Consider the following 23,641-nt stretch of genomic DNA (forward strand, 5'->3'; position numbering starts at 1 on the left):
GCTTCTCACCTAAATAAACAGTCTTGAAAAAAAAAAACCAAAACAAAACAAAACAAACAAACAAAAACAAAACCCCCAAACAAATTAATGTCATCAACAACAGTAACAAATGTCCTTCCTGTGAGCACAATTAGTAAGAAAATAGCCTTAGTGGTGTTTAGCCTGTGGACACCAGTGGAGCTCCACAGCCATAGATTCTAATTAAGGGATTGACTTTTCAAGAAAGATTAAAATAATGAAATGCATTTAGCTTTGCTAAATGATGACAGGGAGGGAATAGGACAACCCTCAGCAACAATAAGGAGATTGTAAATAGCAACAAAGGACAAGATTTGTTTAAAGGAAGAGAAAACATTTTCCTAGGCACCAAGAATAACAAGGAATAATGGATATGTAGGTAGAATAAATAAGTTCAATGTTGATTGTTTGTATTCTTATTGTATGTCATCTTTTGAATGAACACTGAGATGTTTATTGTCAATGATGGTTTTATTCATCACCAAGGAAAATGGAAGGGTGCTGACTACCTTGTTACCACCGCCAAATGTAGCATCCAGTTTTATGTGACCTAGGAGAGGCTGTACCACTATATATCCATTCATCATGGATATGATGCTTGCATTAGGTCTGGTTTCTAGGCAGCCTCTGTACAAATATTCACCAGAAATAAGATTTACAGGATTGCAAACTCACTTCATCCTTCAAAGGAGCAGTGGTGAAGCCACCACCTTGCTGCAGCAGTGAGAAGGGAGGAGTCAGGAAGGCAGCGTGATGCCCATGGTTTTGACACTGGATCCAGGAGCAGGAGGTGCTCCATTTCTACCAGGAGCTTGAGTAGGTCCTTGGTTGCACCACTGGAATTGCTTTTTTAGGTGTCTAACCAGATTGGTGGAGAAACAGAAATAACACTGAAGTCTTCATAGTCTGCTATTGTGGTTCAACCCTCCTGCAGGGATTTCTCCTACTTACTTCTGAGCAAGAAACATTTTGGGATTAGAATAGCTCCAAAGCCTCTGTGAACACAAGGATTCTAGCATGTATTTGAAAAGCCAAACTCAATGCAATTAAGTAGTTCTAGGTTATCAAGAACCAAGCTCAAGCAGATATCTAGTTGCAATAAAGGATACTGCTAATGACTCATTAAAAATACTGTAGTATAACCCATCATGGTTTTTGGGTCTTGATAGTAGAAATGTATATTATTATTTCTGAAAGAAGAAGTGTCTTCAAATTAAACTGTACTGTTTCCATCAAAGCTCTTGTTGAAAAATATAACCACTTCCACTGAAGTCATAGGATCTAGAGATGGATATGGAGCCAATACACAGATTTGAATGTTGAAATTTAGAGATTAATCCAGCAAGACCCAGAGATCGCCTTCTTTCTTTGCCACCTGGGAGCAGTTTCTGATAGCCCCCAGAATGTTTCTTCTCACACAGAAAAATAATCACCTTTGTCCTTCCCTGCTAACATTAAATGCCCTGCCTTTCCTCCAGCATGTGGGCTCACCAAATTAACACTTTCTCTCCATTCCTTGTGGACAGAGCTGGGAACATATTATTGCTAATGTGAGGTTTGAATCAACACCTATTCTTTCTAATGTGATGTTTGTATCAAATTATTCAAGTAGAAGGAGAACTATTTTTGTTCCACTGCAGCAGATGCATGCAAGTGTAGCATTACAGTGCTCACCATGCAATTGTGACAGCATGTGATGGCAATATTTCCAAATACTATATCCCACATCAAAAGGTCAGCAAGTAACCACTCAGACAGACACAGACTTCCTTTCTACCTGACATGCAATCTTCCCAGAAAATGAAGACAGAAATTCCTAAGTACATTTGTAAAACATAGAAGGACGTGTGTGTACAAAACCAGTTAAGGAAAGAATTGCTTTTTGCTGCTTTCCTAGTGCACTCTTTTTGAAATTAACCTCCATATACTAATTAACCTCTGTGTGAATTTATGTAAATTAGATGGCATTCTTTGCTGAATTGCTATGGTAGTGTAAGTGATATAAAGCGATATAAAGGTAGCCAACAAAGTTTCTTTTCAATGTATTACACTGTAAAGATGCTGGAATGATCAGGCTCTCTTAGAATGAGAGACAGGCAAGAAAGAAAGATGGATGAGGAAGAGAAAAGGTGAAAAGTGATGTGAAGGATCCTGGGAAGTTCTCACGTTCATGGACCACATGAACAACTTGATAAACATGCTGAGGACCACTAGCTCAATGTAAATGTTCAAATTAATATAAACTCAGGACCTAGGCTCATACACTGGAAATTGATATTAAGGGTGTTAAGTGGAATTCTAGAACCTGTGGTGATTTTGGAGAAGTAATTGCAATAGATGAGAAGTATCACTTAGGAAGCCAGGTGAGTGGTTCCCTTATGATGCACAATTAGTTTTCTTGTGTGTCTGAGAAATCAGGGAACAAAGAATCTCGCAAGGAAATTAACTAAGGAAATAGTGCCCAGATTTATTAAGATCCGTTGTTATACCTGAAAGATTTCACAGCAGACTTAGCCTAGTGACCTGGTGTTACACATAACTACCTAAAGCACTTGGGATTGCAAAGACATGAGGAGCAACCAAATCAGTGTCAGAAGTGCTGGAGTCCATGTGGAAGCCAAGTGTGACTCTTGATGTCCATTGAAATGTTTGATATGACAAAGATATCTGACAAATCTGTTATTATTATTATTCATAACTTATGTATTAAAGCATTAGACACTAAAATGTGCTTGTTACATTTTGTATTACATGTCATATATGGTCAGGGTACTGATGTATCATTTAAACTAAAAAAAGAGCTAATTCAGCTCCTTGGAAAGATGGCTGAGGTGCTTAGCTCAGAATAGAACTACACTGTGACTCCCACCCACCAAAAACTACTTCATTGCAACCCATGTGTAGGCTCTTTACATGCTGAGATGGGAAATTTTACTATACAACTGCTTTCAGTCATTCTTCTTGATTAGTTTAAGACACTCCCTGCTCAGTACTCTGGCTGTGGCACCGGATTCTCACATCCAGAATAGGTATTTCCCACTGCACAGTATGAATTCAGAGCTGGGAGCCTACAAGTGATGTGAAGTGAAACTCATGTTGTCAGTGGAAGTAAAGCCAGGCGTCTGGAAGTTTAGCACAGTAGCAGCTACCCTGTAGGTGCACAAATTTTGCTGGATTTACACTGTTGTCTGTGAAATGCTTGAAGACTTGGAACAATGCCAAATAGCTACCTCGTTCACTGTATCAAATAGTAGATAGTCAGACTGAGAGATTTTCTTCTGTGGTATGAGAAGGAAAAATTCAGAGAAATATTAAGAGGAAATGATATAATGAATTATATTATATTATATAATGAATTATATTATTATGGCATTAGACAACTAGAGAGGAAGGTATGGTGATAGCCCTGATGATGAGGTGTTTTGTTCTCAGGGCATCCTGATCATCAAAGTCTCCCCAGTACTCTACTGGGAGAGCAACCTGCTTAACACCTCCCCTCCACCCACCCTTTTCCCAACACACTTGTTCCTAGATGAGACAGGGTGTATGTCAAATTCTGAGACGTCAAGGAAATTTCTGAGATGCTGTTTTCCTTTGCTCTCTCCATCTTGCCAAGAAGATGCATTCAGTTAGCAGGGTCTTTGGCACAGCAGCACCACGGCTGCCAGCAGGGCACTGTCCGCAAGAGCCAGCCAGTCCACAGTGCACATTCAAACCTCCACCCACAGCAGCCAGAGTTTATTTGTGTCTCAGCTGGAAAGCCAGGTTCCCTCCTGGCTCCAGCATGTTAAAGAGGATTGGAGGTTTCTGAGATTGAGGAATGGTGATGCCTTGCAAACAGCCCCAGGTTTCCCAGGTTCAGCGTAACTTTGCACTGCTACAAGAGACTCAGCAAAGACACACTAACATAGGAGAGGCACTCATAATAATGCTTTAGAAATGAAAAGAAAGCTTCTTCAGAGCAAAAACACACAGACTAAGGACAAGGGACAGAGCTGCCTTTTCTGTCTACCCCACGGCTGGCCTCATGCTCGGGTGTGTTTCCATGGAGGCTGTTGCTGTCACTACACTGCTCACGCTGGAGTGTCACATTGGATGGAGGCCAGCTCAACAAGAAAAATAAAGTGAGTTTTGAAGAGGTAATGTGGTAAATGTTCTTCTCAGTCTGGCTACCAATATGTGCTGTCTAGCCTGAGGCATGGAGCACATATGGGTAAAGCTACTGAAGTTTGGTACTTTTAACTTCTCGAGTCACTTTTTATAAAACCAAAGGAGATGCATTTGATTAATTGTGGAGATTAAAAAAAAAAAAAAAAAAGGTAAGGAAAGGCAAAGCAGAGTGATTTAATCCCAACTGACTTCCGCTGCCCATTTCTCAAATTTTATTCTAGGGTTTACAGGCTTTTCTGCATACTGGGTGATTTCCCCTGCTGCTTAGGCACCAGCAGAGCAAGCAGATGTTCACAGCAGCAGACAGCCAGGATAGCAAAGCACCCTGGCCATGCTGATAGGGCCCAGGCAGGTGACAGTGTCCAGGGCAGCAGCAGATGCTGGCATGCGGGCCACCTGCCTGGGGCAGCTGTAAGAATAGTCCTGCCCTCTCACTATTCCAGCAGCTGCTGGAGGAGGTACCCTGGCTCCAGCTCCTCCTTCTGTCAGGGAAATTCAATTTTACTTCCACTGCTGAGGTTCAAATGAGTTCCGGTGCTAAGTGCTCCACAGAGAATTTGGCCAGCTCATTTGGGGAGGCTGTGGTAGACAGGGTAACTTTTGTATCAAAGCAATACATAGGGGATGTCGGCTCTTCAGAAATCTGCTCCTCTCTCACTTACGGTCTGTCAAGGCATCTCAGCAGTAATTTTGCCGTGAGCCCCTGGGCTTCTGAGAGAGCATCACAACCTCCTCCTCTTTTTCCCATCTGTCAGCTCAGTAGTGACAATAGGGCAGACTGGAGTTTCTTTCAGCTCATTCGATTTCTATCGTTAGCATTTGCCAAATGCTCAACCATTTGTAAAAATCATGTTATCAGTTGTCATTAGAAAGAGAACTGATAACTGGTACTTAACTGAGCTTTGCAGTCACTCAAACAAATTTATTCTCTTAGCTCAAAAAACCAAAAATTACACAAACAAGCCCAGGCATTAAGTAAGAAATTGCTATAATACCATGCTTAGATTTTTTCAACTGTTATATTGATACCCAGTGGTACAACTATGGTTAATAATCTGTGAAATTCAGCATTTAAAAAAAACCCCTAAAATTAATTTTTAAAAAATTACTCATTTTACTCATCTGTAATGTGATATGTATAACTGAGTCCAGATAAAGCCTCTCAATGCTTGTGTGTCATCAACATTCCATATCAAGAAAGCACACTATCCAGAAAATAACCACAATCATGGATATGTCCATGATGTTCAGGTGCAAACCCATGCATTTCAAGCCTACCTAATTACATAACAGAAGAGTTGGAAAGAACCATTTTTCATTTGCAGTCACAGAAACATATGCTGAGTTGAAAGAGACCCATCAGAATCATCAAGTCCAAAGTCCTGGCCCAAGAGTCTCACGCTGTGCCTGAGAGTTTTGTCCAAACACTTCTTGAACTCAGACAGGTTTGGTGCTATGATCAGTTTCCTGGGGAGCCTGTTCCAATGCTCAACTGCCCCCTAAGAGACAAATCTTTTCCCTGATACTCAACCTAAACGTCCCTTGACTCAGCTAATGTCATTTCCTTGAGCCCTGTCACCAGTCACAAGAGCAGTACCTGTCCCTCTGCTTCCTCTCACAAGGAAGTTGCAGACTGCAATGAGGTCTCCCTCAGCCTCCTCTTGTCCAGACTAAACAGACCAAGTGGCCTCAGCCACTCCTCATACGGCTCTCCCTCCAGACCTATCCTTGTTTCCCTCCTTTGGATGCTCTCTAATAGCTTCATGTCTTACATTGTGGTACCCTAAACTGCACACAGTACTCGAGCTGAGGCTGCCCCAGTGCAGAGCAACGGGGACAATCCCCTCCCTTGCCTGGCTGGTGATGCTGTGCCTGATGCACCCCAGGACAAGGTTGGCCCTCCTGGCTGCCAGGGCACTGCTGACCCATGTTCAACCTGCAAGTCCCTCTCCCCAGAGCTCTGTCCCGTTTCTAATCTGATTCTTAATCTCTTCCATTCTTGATGCTGGGTTAATGCTTCCTGAATTGAAGAGTTTCTGGTACTGGAAAAGCCAAGTTGAATGGCCTTGAAATCAAAATTTATCAATACGAATGCTTTAGTAACACCAGAAAGCATCTGTAAGATGGGGAGGAGGAATGCTGTATGAATAAAGAGGAAACATCCAAGAGCTTATGTGTGGGAGATTTATTTTGTTGTAATTTATTTAACACCTCCATGAGAACAAAGAACTTCGCTAAATTAAAAACAACTGGGATAAAAACCATAAGTTCTTGCAAATATTTGTTATACCTAAAAATTGTCAGGAAAAGCATGAAAGATTGTTATGATAATACCTGCAAAGAAGCTATCCCAGATGTTTTTGGCTGCCTAGTAGATACAAAATCCATGTCCAGCTAAAGGCTTTCCTTTGCTAACCTGACTGCAGAACACTCCTTATTCCTGTGCACTACCCACCAATGCTTCTGAAACATTTCTTCTGGCTTTGAATCTTCTCCTCCCCTCCAGGTCTTTAACATGCAGAACTTCTTTTGGAGCCTATGGAACCCAAGCACAGGGAACAAATTAGACATCATCGGTTTTACAAAGACGGAGTGGAACACAAAATTACCAGGAGCCATAGATAACACAAGACAGTGGGAGTTACAGGAAAAAATGGGAAAGATTGTCTTATACGATGCCTGTATCTTACCATGAGAAATGTAGTAGTTCTAATGTTCATGTGAGACTACTGTGTGCCTCTCTTTATAAAGCAGTTTAATGGATGACCTGTTTTGTTTTTTGGTCTCCAAACCAACCAAACAACACAGTGTTTAATGCAAGGAGCTGAGATCATGGAATTGAACACAGACCTTAAAATAACATAAGAAATTTTATTAGGGTGATATTTAGGTTCATAAATTCAGCTACAGAGTTTTGAAACGAAAATACAGAGCAATACATTCCACTCATGGGCATTGCATTGATATAGTATTCAGAGCCAGGAAATGCTCATCTCCATTTTTTTGTTAGCTTTTTTTTGCAAAAATGTTAACCAAACATTGAAGACATGCACATATCAAACCTTCCCCAGAACATGTCCTTTGATGACTTCCTACTCCCTATTAAATTTTGCCAGTCTCAAATTATACTAAATAAGGAACTGTTCCTCCTGTTCCTCTGGATTTTGAATAAGATCATAAGCCTTTAAGGGCTCTTTCTAAAAGAAGGCAAATTTAAAAAAAAAAAAAAAAAAAAAAAGCATGATCTCATTTCAAGGTTATAAAAAGGGCACAGAGCTTTTGGATCAAGGGAGTGAAGCATTAATACTTTGTGGCCCCACTTTCCTAGAATATGTGTCTTGGCAACATTGCTAGTCTAAATCAGGCAAACTGAATATTTTGATCTCTGTCCCTGGAGAAAAACACACACCTATTAATTATATCAGATTATAATTTTCCTCTCTTGTGTAGTGTAACTGAACTACTCTCCATTATATGCTTTATTGTATCATAGAGGCTTCATTGTTTACACTAACACTACCATTTATGCAACGAGCTAGGTTGTGTATTTTTTGGTGGGGGGGCTAGTATCAGTGGGCTGAAGGAAAGATTTCCTGACAGACTAAGAACAAACAATTTGTTTATAAGACATACAGAAAAACACATGGTGTCCAAAAGCTCCAACATTTATACCCAAGGAATACTACTGCTGATGTTTGATTGAGGCCCATGAAATTCAACCCTAAAACTTGATAGTTGTGCTTCCACATTTTAGACTGACTGTTTTGGTTAATGGTCACCTAGAAATTGACTACAAAGCTTAGCATTCAATGGCAGAGTGGTATGCATGTTGAAACACTTCCTAAGTAGGTTCAAAGGAACAGAAGTTGATGTCCTGGCCCAAAAGAATCTGTACTCTCATGCTCGATGCCAGCTGTCAGATAAAGGGGCAAGGTCCACATATTCATGTTGAGCTTAACATCAGTTTGAATGGAGAAACAGTGGAGGAAGCACTTGGAAGATGACCACAGGCTGGATTGCAAGACAGCAACCATACCTGAAAGGTTGTATCTGTTGGTGTGGCAAAGAAAACACTTTTATTTGCCTGTATCCAAAAGGGAATGCTTGTGAAAGGAATTAGTAATACAATCCCTCAGCTGTAGGTATTTGAATTGATTATCTGTCAACCCAAAGGTTTCTCTAAGTTCAGCAAATGAACACAATCTGTCTTCTAAAATGCATCATGTAATTTGTTAAAGCTTTTGTCTAACCATGCATCCCAAATAAAAATGCATTTAGGTTTTGGTTTGGGTAGTAAGGTTGATCTTTTTTTGTGTGTGTTATTTGAATTAGACAATTGAATACTATCTGAAATGGAATAAACAATAGGTAACTTAAGTGATTTTTTAAAAAAATGGTATTAATTTAAATTACAAAATCTCTCAATTTCAGGCATTGTTAAAATATGCTATTGATTTTTTGTTTTCTTTTGTTCTGAGGTTCCAGTGTGCTCTCTGCTGGTGGTGCCATTCTCCATTTTGAAAAATGATCGGTTATTAATATAAAAATAACCTTAATGCATGCCTAAAGGTAGAAGTTGCTAAATTGCATTGAGCAGTATTATTTATTTGCACATAGATTAGGATCTAAGACAAAATTATAAAACAAAGAAGACAATGAAGAAAATTTTGTATCAGTGGAGAACAAAATCAGGAGAGATGAAATGTTGAGGAACATCAAAAGGAGATTTTGTAGCATCTTGTTTTTGGTAAGTTTTAGGAAACTCCATTGGGGAAGAACAGCTACAGGAAGACTGGAAAGAGCCACCTGATATTGTAAGCAGTGGGACTCAATAAAAGTGATTCAGTAGTATTGCTCTGTAGGTAATAGGGCAGAATTGGAGAAGAACTACAGAAAAAGTCTAAAATCACACATAAACACACTTGTTGAGCTTTAGAAAAAACGAGAAACCAAAAATGGTCTGTGGACTGATTTGTTCTCCTGGCTTCAAAAGTACAGTTTTCTAATTTTAGAATAATATATGGCAGTACCCTGTTAAGGTTACTGTTTCGAAATTTAGGACTGTGTTTCTGAAAAAATGTCGAAAAGTCCTGTTGATCCAGAGGAAATATAATTAAATTTTCTTATTTCAAGGAAAAAAAAAAAAAGAATAAAAGTGAACTTTCTAAATCTTGAGAAATACAAAATGCTTTCAAAGTATTTCTGTGTTAAAATGTAAGCCAGAACATTTTCATACTGACAATGTATGCCCAGCTTTGTTAAGCTAGAGGAGACTGGAAACAGAGGGGTCAGGTGTATGGAGTGAGCCAAGATGGTGATTTAGTAGGACAGATTTTCCATAAAAGCATGTGATTGAGAACTACATTTCTCTATAAATCTGTGTTATATATCAAATACTAATGTGTAATATCCCTACATCTGTATCAATCTATTGATATATAATCATGTAATACATTCCTCTTGCAAACGTAACCACATATTTTTTTGCTTTAGATACTGCCCTGCAAATTCATGTATATGGGTAATAGTTTTTAGTAGCAGGCAATAGACCATGTAAACAGCCAACATAGCACATAATGAAACTCATGAAGAATGAATTTTATCACCCAATGTCAGTCAGCCAATGCCTCTTCTAGATGATTTCTTAAGGTATTTTATATAAATGAATAAAATATTTTTAAGTATGACAAAATAAATACTAATGTTTTAAAATATTTTATCTGAAATTCAATGGAAATGAGCTTTGTCTTTTTCTCAGGGCACAGCAATGTGTGTAATGCGATGTTTCTCTGTTACACACCTTATCACACTGTCTACATGCAATCTTCTTCTTGCTATCACTATTCATTTTTCGTGTGCCAAGTATTCATTAATCCTTTAACCTTGGTAGGTAGAAACCAGTTTTTTTTTTTTTCCTGCAGAAAACTCAGAGCTCCCTGTTCCAAGTGGTTAAGAAGGATGAATGTTGTTAATACTCACATTTTTTAATTGATAAATCTGAATATAAGCTATGCATCTGTCCAGGGAATGTTTCCAGCCGTCTTCTATAGTAGCCGGCTTCCTGTGGGATTGCATATTTTATCTTTTAAAACAAGTGTTACAACACGTTAACTTTTGACTTAGGTGAAATCTAATGAATCACATATGTAACTTACCAGGAGCTGGAGCTGGTTCTGATCTAAACTACTAGCATAAGGAAATATGTCAGCTGGGTCATTAGACTGCATTTTAGCTCTGTGCTCACTTTTCTCCAAAGGAAATTATTAGACCAGAGGCAACATTACAATAGCAAATTATGCTTAATCTCTTTTATGCCTTTTGCAGGCATATACTTCTGTTTATACCCATTTTAACATTTCTTATTTATTATTCTGCATTTTTTTTTTCCTTGTAGAAATAGAGGTAAGATGCAAAGACAAATAGTAAAGGGTTATATTATCCAAAACATTTATGCCAAGAGGAGGCAGAGAACCATTACAGGGAAAGAGATGAGTAGATGTATTTCTGGCAGCTGGCATGAAATCCTCTTTGGGAACAAACATTGGTTCTGGTTCTTCTGGCTTCTTCAGTAAACACTGTGATGAGCAGCAAATATTAGTTTGTATTTACTGAAAGTAATAGCATTTAGCAGCAATTATTTACCTGCACTCCGCCTGGCTTTCTGTGCAAATACACAAGCTGTATGGGCATTTACAAACACCTTCACATGACAGGCCAACCTCCTAGACACGGGATCCATCCCTCTTTTCGCTTTTTATTTACCCAATAATTATGATGGAGACTCTCAGGAACTGTTGAGCTGACTGTGAATTTGAGAGAATAAGGGGTGGGAATCATAAAGAACTTGCCATTTTGTACCTGCTCTGACCATGACTTCTGCCAGGGGCCAGCACAGCACCCTGATTATTCAAAAGGCTATTAAACTTCCTTAAATTGAATGGCCCCTGACCATTGGCCAGAAACCATCTGAGCATGCAGCGCTGGTCAAAGCTCACCTGTGCTCTGGCCACACCGTATTTACTTTATGCAACACCAACCACAGGGAAGGAGGCAGAAAACAGCCACAGCAGCTCTACATTAACAAAAGGCTCTCCAAGGCAGGAGAATCCCTAGGTACCCTATCAGGCCATCTTAATAGCTTCAATACTGCCCAGGCATGGACCAGGATCCTTCCACCAAAATACTTCACAGTGTAAACACGTGTAAGAATGCTTGTGAAAAGAAATAGAGATTTACTTCTAAAGGTTTAACTGACTCTTAAGGGTTTATATTTTTTGTTTCCTAAGGTTCTGAAAGTTCTTTTAAAACAAAGACTTTGTGTTTTAAACAAACTTTAAGATTGTGGAATCTGTTCCTCTATACGTTGTTGTTAAAATCTTTACAACCCAGTATCTGCAGCCCTTACGTGAGAAAAATCTTCCCCATAAAGGAAGTTCTCAGTTTGCAGGGGCGCGACTAGGGCTTACAAACGCTGACCACAAAAAAAACCCACAAAAAACCACAACCCCACGCCTCGCATACTTCTCACGAGCTGCAGTCTGGCTGTGCGAAGAAAACAAAATAAAAGAGAAGGGAAAGGCTTGCAGAGCACAGCCCCAGGTAACAGCGGGGGCCGGGCCCGGCAGACCCTCTGGCGGCGCGGCGCTGGGGCGGACACACCGCCCGGGGCGTCCTGTCCCACCCGGACGGTCCCGGGGTCGGGACCGCGTGTCCCCCGGGGCCCGCTCAGCGCGGCTACCGCCCCGCGCCCGCCCTCGGAGCTTCCCTCTGCTCCCCTCCGCCTGCTACCCCCGGGGCTCCCCCAGCGCCTCGCCCCGCTCAGTGTCCCCTCAGCGCTCCCAGAGCCCCGGGCTCCCCCATGGCCCCGCACCCTCCTGAGCTTCCCCCAGCGCCTCCCTTCCCTTCCCTACCCCGCCCCGCCCTCGGCGCCCCCTGGCTCCGGGCCTCCCCTCGGCGCCCCCGCTGCCGGCCGCGCCCGGCCCCTCCCCGCGGCGCCCCGCTGCCCTGCCCCTCCCCGCGGCCGGGCCGGGGCCGGGGCCGGGGCTGGGGCCGGGGCTGGGGCCGGGGCCGGGAGGGGAGGCGCGGCCGGGCGTTCCCGTCCCCACCCCCCGGGGCGGGGCGGGCGGCGCACCGGGGCGGCCGCGGGGCGGGGGCGCGGCCCCTCCCTCCCTCCCCTCCCTCCGCCCGGCTGCCGGTGGGGGCGGGGACGCGCCGCATGCCAGCGACGCCACCGGCGCCCGCTGTGGCCGGAGCAGGGGCCGGGAGCTGGGGAGGGGGACACCGGTCCGGACCCTTTGTCTGAGCGCCCGGCGGGGTGTCGCGGCGGCCCCACGCGAGGCGCGGCCAGGCGGCGCCGGGAGCCTCCACCCCCGGCCCACCCTGCCCGGGCTCATCATGTGACGCGGGTAAGTCGGTGGCGAGCGAGCGCCGCGGCTCCCCGGGCTGCCCCCATTCATTTCCCGGGGACGGCCGCCGGCTGCCTCCGCCGGTGCGGTGTGCGAGTGCGCGGGGCACTGCCCGGGCAGCGCGGGGCGGGCGGACAGACAGACACAGAGCGGGGACCCTGTGTCAGGGAAGGAAACAGTTTCTTCTCCTGCTCTGCCGCTTCTGCTCAGGTCTGTGCCGATTCCCTTTCTTAGCAGGATAAACGGCTAATGTGTGTGGGTTTTGCTGCTGCTGTCCCAGCCAGCCTCTATTTAAAAAAACAAACAAACAAATACCGCTCCTATACTGAAGTTAAATAATTTTAAAGAAGAGGCGGGGGGGGCAGGGCACCCCCCCCCCCCTCCCGCTTCCCCCGGCGCCGCCGGGGCGAGCTGGGGGTTAACGGCGGTGCCCTCCCTCCCCCGCTCCCTCCCCCGCTCCATCCATCCCCTCCTCCCTCCTGCCTCCATCCCTGCCGGTGCCCCGGCGGCAGCGATACCGGGGTAGGGTGCTAGGCGCCGGCCCGAACTTTTCCCTCAACTTTCCCGCTGAGGCTCTAGGAGGGGGAAAAAAGGGGTGGGGGTGGCGGTGAAAAAGGCGAGGGGAGGAAATAAAAAGCGATAAGCGGAGAGTGATGAGCAGCAAGCTGGGAGCGCCTAGCCCTTTGTGCTGCTGTCCCCGGTGGGGGGGGGGGGGGGTGGGGGCGGGCGGCCCCCGTGCGCATTCGGGGCTAGGCAATTAATATATAAAAACAAATATCAAAAAAGTATAAACTGTAGCGCTCGGTGGAGGGGAAAATCGGAGTGTAACGCTGTACGGGGGGAAAATCGGACTATAACCCTCTATGGGGGGAAAAAATAAAAAAAGAGTGTGGTGCTGTATTACCTTCTACAGAAATAATTATCTTCTGTGGAACAAATGCTCACTCTTGGAGAAGTCGAGAGCTTGGGGAGCAAACCGCTGGTATTTACATTTATGTGAGCGTGAGCCCAGAGCCGCTGCGGGAGCTGGGTTACCCCATGGCATCAGCGTCACCCTGTGCAGCCCTCCGAAAGCTTTCCGCTGTTGGGATGAAATTTTCTCTGGGATGAGATGTGGCTCCTACCCGCCTCCCCCAACATCCAACCACCAGCGGTGGTGCAGGATTTTGGGGGAGGCGGATAGGAGCTACCAGACGGGTTATTTTATATTCTCCTCCCCGTGGTTTGCAGGGATGCGATGCTCCGGTCCAGACAGCGGATTTTTTGGCTTTTTTTTTTTCGGATCTCGGAGTGCAATTCAGTCCCTCAAACGGGCTTGCTTGGGCAATAAGGTATTTTGTGCGCTTAGGGAGGAGGTACGAGCCGTTTCGGTGGGAAGCACTGAAGAGAAGTTCACTTGATCGGGGTCTGTATAGAGCTTGTAAAATCCTGCTAGCTCTTGGCAGCCCCCCTTCCCCTGAGTAAGACAGTGAACTGGTTTATTTTTTAAATTATATATCGTGAAGTAAATGGTACTCTTCTTCCTCCCTCCACCACCCTTTTTGATTTTTTTTTCCTTTTCACTTTTCTGCCGTGTCGCCACGGCAGGTAGATTATTCGCGGCAACTTTGCGAGGCTGCTTTATATAGCGCTGGCATATGGGCTCCATTTTCTGCTCTCTGGTTGGTCTACAACTCTGAAATGCACAGGAACAGCAAAGTGGTCGCAGCGTGGGATTAGTAGCTGTGCTGAATAGGTCACAGATGGGGCGATAGGAGCATTTTATTAGTGACGTAAGGCTGCATAAACCGAGGCTGCTTTTTTTTTTTTTTTTTTTTTTAATTTATTATCCGTGCTGAGAGAGGGGGAGTGTCTCGAATATCTTTCTAATGGGACGTAATCAAGTTGAAACCGCTCTCTGCAAGCTGGCATGTCACCTATCGTCACAAACCAACCGCGCATAGCGAAGGGAAACATTGCGGATTTTTTTTTTCACCGTCTTTTTATTTTTTTCCCCTGCCCGTGCTGCCGGAGGCTTTGGCAGCCGCTGCTCGGCTGCTGCTGGCAGGTGCCCGGGCTGGAGGCTGGTGGATGACATCACCCCCTCGGTGACACCCATGCGCGCCCCTCCCCGGGCCAGCACCCCCGCCCGCCCCCCCACTGCCGCCAGAACAACAGTGGTGGCATTTTCCTCTTTATCATTCTTTTTCTTTCCCCTTTCAGTATTTTTTCCCACCTTTTTTTCTTTTTTTTTTCTTTTTTCTTTTTTTTTTTTTTTTTTTGACTGTGTGTGGTACTTGGAACTGGGAGGAGGGTGCAGTCTGAGAAGCACCTTTTTTTTTTTTTGTGGGGAAAACAGCTTTTTGACAAAGATGTATGTCATAGGTCATTTGATGAGTGAGTGCATCTATTCTGGAGGGGCTGGGAAGGAGTTTAGAATATGGGAGATACTGTTTATTTTCTGTTTCTGATAGTGAGGCAATATCAGACGTGTAAATGGAGGGGATGGGAAATTATGTATTTTTAATTCTCTCTTTTTTTCCCCCAGCAGTAGTTCATGCTAATATTTCCAGGCCGTTCTTTGCTTTCTTGTAGAAAAACCTTTTCTGGAAAGTCCTCTGACAGCCCAAGAAGACTCTGTGTAACAACTTTTAAAAATAAACTTTAAGATTCCAGGACAGGCTAATCGTGGAGTCCTCTGCCAGCTGTTTCTGTCAGGATCAGCCAGACCTGAACATGCACGAGCAGAGTTTCACTCCAGATGAGAGGAGGCAGAAATGTGGGGCTGAAATAGCTCTTCCCCTGGGAGATGTTAGAATGGGGTCAGCAAAGGGCTTGGGCTGCAGAACCCTGCGGTAGTGACTGTTTTCCTTTTTTTCCTAGACCAAGGTGGTATGTGATGATAACCACTACAGTGAAATAGAAATACAGACCGTGTATTTGAGGAAAGTGGGCAATGCCTTTTCTGGATGCTTGGGGAGCTCTCTGTTGCACAGGAGGGTTGCAGAATGTCTGTGTAATTTGATGGAGTTTTCAGTGCTTCTAGGGTATCCCATTGTTTAGATTTTGGATGATCTGTAAAATAATGGAAAGCTGAGTGCCCTTTCTCATGGCTGGGTGCATGATGTCCACTTATGCAAGCATTCCCAGAGATAAAGTGCTGTAGCCTCCTTGCTTCAGGCTGCTGGATGACCTCTGTGAACCTTGCATGGCTCCTGGCACCACTTCTCTGCATGGCCAACCTCCTTGCTCTTTCCTTCAGTAAGTGTTTGCTTTGTGGAACAGGTTGAATCAGTACAAAGTTGGTTTTGACCAAGTCTTAGTTTGAATCAAGTAAAATAGGAGAGTGTGAATGATGTGTTTGTTCATTAATAAAGATGGAGATCTGAAAACACTTATTTTTACTGAAGTGTCTTGCTTGTGGCTTTTGAAATACTGTATCTTGGTTTCTTCTGTTGGAGAATGATTGTGGTTTGCCTTTCCTTGACATTACTACAGAATAAGTAAAAAAATTAATTTCCTGAAATAAAAATTTTGTTTTTAGAAAGGCTGAAATGGATGCAGCACCCAGACTTTGACCTTCTCAGTTCTTGACTAGTGGTTGTTTACTACAGCTGCAGCTGTGTGTCTTTGAAAGAGGAGGAGCTGCAGACGCAAGCATGCTCACTTTTCCTGCTAAGAGGAAAACATGTAATAAACATATTGTTTCAAAGTGAGTTGTTAAGTAAAGTGTTGAGCAGCCAGGTTGGGGGTTTTCCTTTCCCTTGTGCCAATTGCACTGTGCTGTATCTGTAAGATAAGTTTTGAATCGTGTGAATGCAAAATGTGAAAGCATGAAATGACTATGTTTCCTATGCACTAAAAAGGATTTTTTTTTTTAAATTAAATTCATGCTTACACTAGAAAGGAGAAATGCTTTTGCACTGAAGTATTGAGGACACTGTCAACATTGTCATTGGAAAAAGTTCCGTGTAATCTTACCCTGTGTTCAACAACTGAACTTTAGACAGTCCCCTTGCTTCAGCTGAATGATTTTTTTTTAAAGTTGCTGCTAAACACAGCCCCCAAACAACAGAAAAAGTTATGTTTGATGATTCAGTGTCAACATGATTGCATTAGTTTATGGCTAGATAGACATATGTTGACAAACTTGACTGTAGTGTTGATCAGTCCTTGTGGCACTGTTGCAAAAGTGGGTAAAATTGGACCAATTTGAGGAAAGCTGTGGAGTCAGTTTTGGTTTTTCTGTATATATATGTGTGTGTGTGTATATATATATATATATAAATTCTAGCCCTAATAATGCTGTGTTTGCATTTTGAATCTTTCTTCTGTGCAGAAAGTTTGCTTAGATTTTGTGCCCTGAATATGTGAACTTTTTCATACTTCTGCAGAGTTTGGTGTGACTAACTAGTTCGTATGAAATCTATGTTAGTTTGCTCCCAAGCAATGACTATAGGCGATGAGCTTAGTTGGTCAGAGCATGGTGCTAATAGTGTCAGGGCTGTGGGTTCTGTCCCTGTATGGGCCATTAATTTAAGAGTTTAACTCAGTGATCTTGCAGGTCCTTTCCAAGTCAGAATATTTTGTTATTCTATCAGTGTGAAAAATGTAGACTGTTCTTTAATTAGTTCTGTTTACTTTTCGACTGCAGAGAACTCTTAAAATAATACTGAGAGATAGGAAGAAGAGGGAAAATGAACATGTCTTTGCCCAGAAAGTGTATCTATGCTGCATGTAACACTGAAGTTGTATGGACTTTCTTGAGTTCAGTGTAATAGCTCTTCTTATTAATTAGAAAGCCTTACCTAAACTTGGGAATAAACCAAAATTTAATTACTATGTACATTTATTTTTGCATCTATGTCTGCTGCAGAATGGTGTGTTTTGATCTGGAGAAGACAAATTTAAATTATGGTGTGTCTTGGTTCTGTAGCTATTTCTGTAATTTCTTGGATTTTTGGGATGGCATGGTGGCATGAACCATCCCAGTGTTTCTCAAATACATGGTAAAACTTGGGAGTGAATATGTAAAGTCATGTGATATATATTCAGGGACTGTATGTTATACTCTATGTTTCTTCATGCACTCAACATCTGTACTCGTCAACTCTTGTGCCAGAAGAGTCCCTTCAGCCACAGCTACAAGGGTAGGACTTACCTTGGTGTTGGCTTGCTGATTTTTTTTTTTTTTTAAATTCAGTAAAATTACAAGGATGCAAAAGCTAAGGTTTATTTGAACTAAAACTGTTTGTGAGGATCAAGGGAGATGCTGTGATTGAAGACTATTAAAAGTATATGTTTAGTGATACTAAATAAAGTTGGCCAAGATTGTCACACGCTGACATTTCTGACCCTCTGAATGCGATCCTAGTAATGTCTTGTACTTTAAAAAAAATCTGATTTGTTTATTTATACACAGAATTGTGTTTTTTTTTATTTTTTTTGATTGTTTTTTAAAACAAATGCCCTCATGTGCAATGGTGTTTATACTTTCGTGGGTGGCTGGCAGTGCTGGCATTAACAGCGTTAGGCATTGCAGTGCAGACCAGCACCACTTGAGTTAAGGAATGTCTGGTTTGCAGTAGCAAGCTTTTGTCCTCTCTGTGAACCAGCCTTCAGGACGGGAATGAGGCGTGCTCTTTGCTAATGGCTGGCACGGTGTTTGCTACATTGCAGAGTAATGATGGGACTCAAAAATCCCGAGCTTTGTTCCTGGCCTGGCTGTGGGGCGAGCGTGTTCTCTTTGTTTTAACATAGAACAATCAAATGCATGACCTTGGACATCAGCGCCGCTAAGGGGATAATTAATTAATCAGATGATGTATCATGTCGGGAGACCCGAGTTCTAGTCTCGTTTTTGTCACGTGTCACCTGGGACAGGCACTTTGCTACCCTCTCTGTAAGGTGGTACGCAGTGACCCTAATTCCCTGTTAATGCGGGGTGTTGTCCAGTGGTCAGAGCAGCAAAGAGCACAAGGTTTTGCGTGCTAATGCTGATCCTCCTGCTGACTGCCTAAATAATTTCTTTTTCTCTGCCTTGCCCAAGAAGAGCTTTTCTGGTGGTGGTGTTGCGCGTCTGTTCTGGAGCCTTACAGGTCCCTGAGAGCAGCATGGGCAGCGCAGTGATGCTGGCAGGCTGCGTGGGTGCGGGGGGTGTGTGCACAGAGCTCAGGCCAGCTGGAAACAAGGTCAGGTCCATTGCAGAGCTGGAGATGCTATCAGTGAGCTCTGGAAGCCTTCCTGAGTGTGAGTGAGCTGTAATTCTCATATACTTTGTTCAAGTCTTGACAGGCTGCCATTGACAGGAGTAAAGGCAACTATAAGTAACCCAGTATTTTCTTCCTGTGGATACCTGAGAGAAGAATCTTGCAAAAAAAGTACTCTTTACAGAAAAAGTACTGAGTTTCTTCTGCTTTTTTTTTACTACCAAAGTTGTCAGAAGTAGCTGGTTCAGATACTCAGTGTTCTCAGATACTTTGAAGAACCAGTCACTGAGCATTTCTATTTAAATGATTGACGTTTGTTAACTGGAATATGTAGTATTAGAAATTTGTTATGTTAGTTTCAGAGAATACTTGTGACTTGTTATTTACCATGGATATTATTCTTCTGTTTTTTTTCCCCATAGTACCAGCATTTTCAGATGGTCTCCAAAAACTTGAAGGGGCCTATTATAGCAGACATAATAGATTGTCATCTGAGGTAGCCACTGAGATATTTAGGATTAATTATATCAATTGCCAATTCCTCCTAGTAAAGAAAAGGAAAATAATGACTATTAATACTATGTACTAACATTTTACAAGAATCTGAGCAGGACTTAACTTAAAATTAGAATAATATAGAATTGGTTTTTTGTATCTGTATTTATTTTGAATGTTTAATGCTGGCAGGAAACACTTTAGAGTTAGTCTTCAAATACGAGTTGGCAGTGCTCTAGAAGAGCATGTAAAGACCTGTGATTGATGACACTTTAAAATCTTTTAAAGTGTTGGACAGTAGTTGGAGCTCTTCCAGTTCCTTTTTCAGAGAATCTTTCAGTTGCAAGAAAATTCCAAGTGGGAAATGAAATGATTTTTCTTAAGAAAAAAAAAAAGTAGAGAAAAACATTCCTTTCCACTTTCTATAAATTGGTAACAGTTACAGGGTGACTTAATTTTTTCCTTGTTCCATTTGACCAAGGAAATCTTTTGTATAGACAGTGCCCTACACAATTTTGAAAGGAAAAAATGAGGTTTTGAAAGTGAGAGCATGCAGAGTTCATCTAGTTAGGAGGCAGATTTAGAGGCTGCTATTTCTGATAGCATTGCCATTTTCATTTTTAGTGTCAAGATATATATTCAGCTAAATCAACATTTGGCTAAAGTGTCTATCTTAATACTTGGGGACCTCCTACTTTGAGAAGATGGTAGATTTGTAATTTTTGATTGTGTCTTCAGTGGGATAAAATTAACAGTAGTCACATCAAACAATTAAACATAGTAAACTGGAAAAAAAAAAAAAGAATTAGGGCACATTCTCTGCTTTGCATCCCAGCCAGTATCTGAGATTTATTTTGTGCTTGCTGGAGATGTGCTGTCCTTTGGGTTTCATGTGTTGCTGGATTTAGGAGCACAGCATTTCTTCTGCACTGCGATGCTGAAGAAGTATGTGGATAGGCAGGGATGGAAGACTGAACTCTATGCAGAGCAGTCACAGACACCTGCCTAAGTCATTTCTGGTGGAGAGTTTGAATAAAATACTTTCCTTTTCCAAAAAAGAAGCACTTAGCTCATCCTTGCCTCAGAAGTGTGTACTAAAATCACGACACCAGAATAATTCTTACGGTCAAAAGACCCTCAGAAAACCCCTCTGTTGGCTGACAGTACAGGAAGTCTCAGATGTTTAGTTCACACGTAAATGAGTACATTGTACTTGCTAAAAAATAAGTGAGAGTTCTCTTGCAGTGCTCAAATCCTGGGGGAAGCACTGGAGGCCCTGAAGGGTTTGGTGGTGGTGAAGAAGGAATAGAAGTTTCTGTGGGCTTTCTTATGGCTTTAGTTATTTGGTGTTTAACTTAGCCCATGTATTGTGAGAGCAGGTAGACCCAGCCAGGCTGAGATTTTCTATATTAGGGACAGCATCAGGAGCATAGTGGTTTGGTACCCAAGTCCTCCTGAGGTCATAGCCTGAAGTCCATCAACAGAAATAAAAGATATTTATACCTTCATATCCCACATCTGCCCCCAATACTACTGAAGTTCCACTTGTGTGGCTTTCAAAACAAAAAGGAAATAAAAAAGAGGAATTAAAGTAAAAGAAGGAAGTTTCTTCTTGTGATGTATTCTAAGTGCAGTTGATGCTGCTTTTTCCCATCCATCAGTTCTCATCCTTTAATGCTTAATTATTGTGCTGCTTTCTGCCTCTTGCCAGCAGCGCTGTTCAGCCTCTCTTTGGGCGAAGAATGCTGCTCTCTTCCTCTTGCTGTAACCCGTCTGTTAATCACTTTGCCATTAAAAAGCTGCTGAATTCTTATAAACAACTGCATTTTCTGGATACTGGATTATTTGAAAGTGCATTCCCTTTAACAAAAATCCTAGCCACTTTAACTACTTTCCCCCCTGTTTTTTTCTAAACATTTCTACTTGTACAGTTGTGTTTTCAAGACATCTGATCAAAGAAGCCTTTATAGATTGCATTTATATGTGTATGTGTTTGTGTGTGTGTATTTGCTGAAATTGCTACTTGCTTTGCATAAGGATTATATTCTCAGTAGTTCAGTGCCTAACTGGCAAACCCTTGGAGCAGGCCTGCCTTCCTGAAAGCATGGCTTTCTGTGGCAGAGAGACGGAAAGGTGGGGTGAAGGTGTTCCCTGCATTTGGTTGTGGTCACCATAGTGTCTTTCAGCAGATCAGAGCAGGCTAGGGTTACTGCTATACCCAAGCTGACTCCTTGCATATTACTGTGATATCAAAAATAGAAACGTGAGGTTAGTGTGAAAAGTCTTTTCATATTGCTAATGTATTAGGAACACGAAAATAATCAGTGGAAATATTCTCCTTGTGTTAGGCAGTGTTAGAAGTAGTTCAGAAAACCCATAAATTCTAATCTCTCAAAGAATCCGTAACAGTAATTTTTGAAGGAGAGAACAGAAATGAGACTCATACTACAGTAATAATTTGGTATGATCTAAAACAGTAATTCCAGTCAGTATTTGACAGACATTATAGAATTTTCAAGTTTAAAAGTTGGATGACTAGATTGCAGCTCTTTTGAAGCTTGAGGTTTGGCAGCTGGTTAAAGTACAGAAATTGTGTCCTAAAAGTGTCTTGCCAGTGCTGAAATGCCATAGAAGAAGTGAACCCACAAAGCCACATTTAACTAACATACAAGTTGCAAAGACTTCTAAGGATTTCTGCCTGGATGAACAAGTTGGAATTTAGCCACAGATGTTCAGAGTCTTAGGCGGTGGTGGACGGGTTGGCATTTAAGCAGGATAGCAGGAGGTGTACAAGTCAAATTCAGTATACTCACTGGAGGCAGGACTTGGTGAAGTGAGAACAAATAAATATTATAGTATCTCTCATGGGGTCAAATTGTAGTTCCACTGATTTGTGTATCAGAGGAGACCAGTGTGATAATCTTAATTCAATTTCAGTAATGCCATCAGTAAAGTATCACCTTTTCCTGTGCAAACCATGCATGGTCTCTTGGAGCTGGAACATTCTGTGAGTAGATGTTTGTAATGTAAAAAACTTTATGCAGTGGGCAATCAACTGTCACCTTTGGTGAGCTGTTCAGTGGTTGTAATTACTCTAATCTCTATGCATTATTTCTTCCCTGAATTTAGCCATATATTTGGCTTCCAGCCACTTAACCTTGTTATACTTCTGTCTCTTAAATGAGTGGTCAAACCAGTCTCCTGTCAATTCCCTCCCTGTCTTCATTTTCAGAATATGCATAATTGAACAGTGTTTACTTGGTGGTTGTTAAACATGGTGAATTGATTTAAATAATTTTGACTTCAAAATAGTGGGCAGGAAAACTTGATTTAAACAGTTTAAATCTTGTTTGGTTCCTGTAGTTCTTACTCATTTTGCATTCCTAGTACTGTCTTTTGGGTAAGTGATGCTTAGTGTGCTGATACACAGCAGATGAAATAGTCTTTACATAGAGTATACTCAAATTGTTATTTGAGCAAATGCGTTGTATGGATACCTGTATATTTTAAAAGTTCATGGAATTAATGTTCATTTGCTGTGTTTGAATTTTCAGATATTTAATATTACAGTATGGCTGATGTGTTTCTGTTTTACTAGGTAGTTCAGTTTTACGATTGACTTTGTCAACTATACTTAGAACTCATAAACCACGGAAAACATAATTAAAATAATTTTAAATAAAAACTTGATTTCTTTTTGATATGCCAGGTTTCTTAAAATATCTTAATAAAAATTATTGGTGTATAATTAACTTTTACAGTGAATAAAGGAGAAATGTTATTTTGTTATTAAGAAAAACTCTCAATTACTGTTAAAAATACCCTGGGGAGTTTTAGAACTTGTAGCTATCACCCTTCAGCATATTATTTATATTTAAATACTGTAAGAGAAACATCTTTACTTAGTTTAATTTGCTCATGGTGGATTTTTTCAACTTCTGAACGATCCAGTAATTTGTGGTGGTTGAATAAGCTGTGAGAAATGAGATATTCTGTTCTGCACCTGCTTATTGATTAGTTTGTGTTTCAGTTTTGTTTAGTCTGTGTTTTTTATAGGGTAAGTAGTTTCTTTGAAACTTTAACAGCAAATGGGTACCGCTTGAGCATTGATGAAAGAAGGAATGTAAATTGGTTTCGTAAATTCAAATGTAATTTTGGTGAAAAATTTAAATATTAGAGTCAGAATTTTTCATGGGGACATAAAATAGTGTTACAGAAAAAAGCCATTTCTTTACCAGACAGGTTTTGGAGCAGCCTTGGTTAACCTGCTCTTTCTAAACATTGTCAAAAGGTAGGATTGGCCAGCTACTCTTGCTTTGTGAAGCTGCTTATGAAAATAATTTTTTCAAATACTTGATTTATTCT

The 23,641-nt window shown here is 41.9% G+C and overlaps 1 protein-coding gene and 1 long non-coding RNA gene across 9 annotated transcripts in view; one reads left to right on the plus strand and one right to left on the minus strand.

Annotated features, from left to right (window-relative positions):
• Nucleotides 1–7,039: 7,039 nt before the first annotated feature.
• LOC121469884 (uncharacterized) lies at nucleotides 7,040–12,045 on the minus strand. Its single transcript, XR_012055600.1, has 2 exons — nucleotides 10,168–12,045; nucleotides 7,040–8,238 (listed from the first exon to the last, which is right to left on the minus strand). It is a non-coding gene; the product is annotated as an uncharacterized lncRNA (long non-coding RNA).
• Nucleotides 12,046–12,452: 407 nt separating this feature from the next.
• The window catches only part of KLF12 (KLF transcription factor 12), a 234,656-nt gene continuing 223,467 nt past the window's right edge, over nucleotides 12,453–23,641 (plus strand). For 4 of the 8 annotated variants that reach the window (XM_072928235.1, XM_030271373.4, XM_030271396.4 and 1 more), the window contains exon 1: nucleotides 12,457–12,593. The gene's annotated coding sequence lies outside the window, so the exon portion shown is untranslated. Of the gene's footprint in view, nucleotides 12,594–12,665; nucleotides 12,804–13,068; nucleotides 13,116–23,641 lie in introns of those variants that run through there. The other 4 variants (XM_030271382.4, XM_072928246.1, XM_072928225.1 and 1 more) reach the window with 4 other exon arrangements.

The sequence above is a fragment of the Taeniopygia guttata genome, chromosome 1 (assembly GCF_048771995.1).
Source record: "Taeniopygia guttata chromosome 1, bTaeGut7.mat, whole genome shotgun sequence".
Classification (NCBI taxonomy): domain Eukaryota; kingdom Metazoa; phylum Chordata; class Aves; order Passeriformes; family Estrildidae; genus Taeniopygia; species Taeniopygia guttata.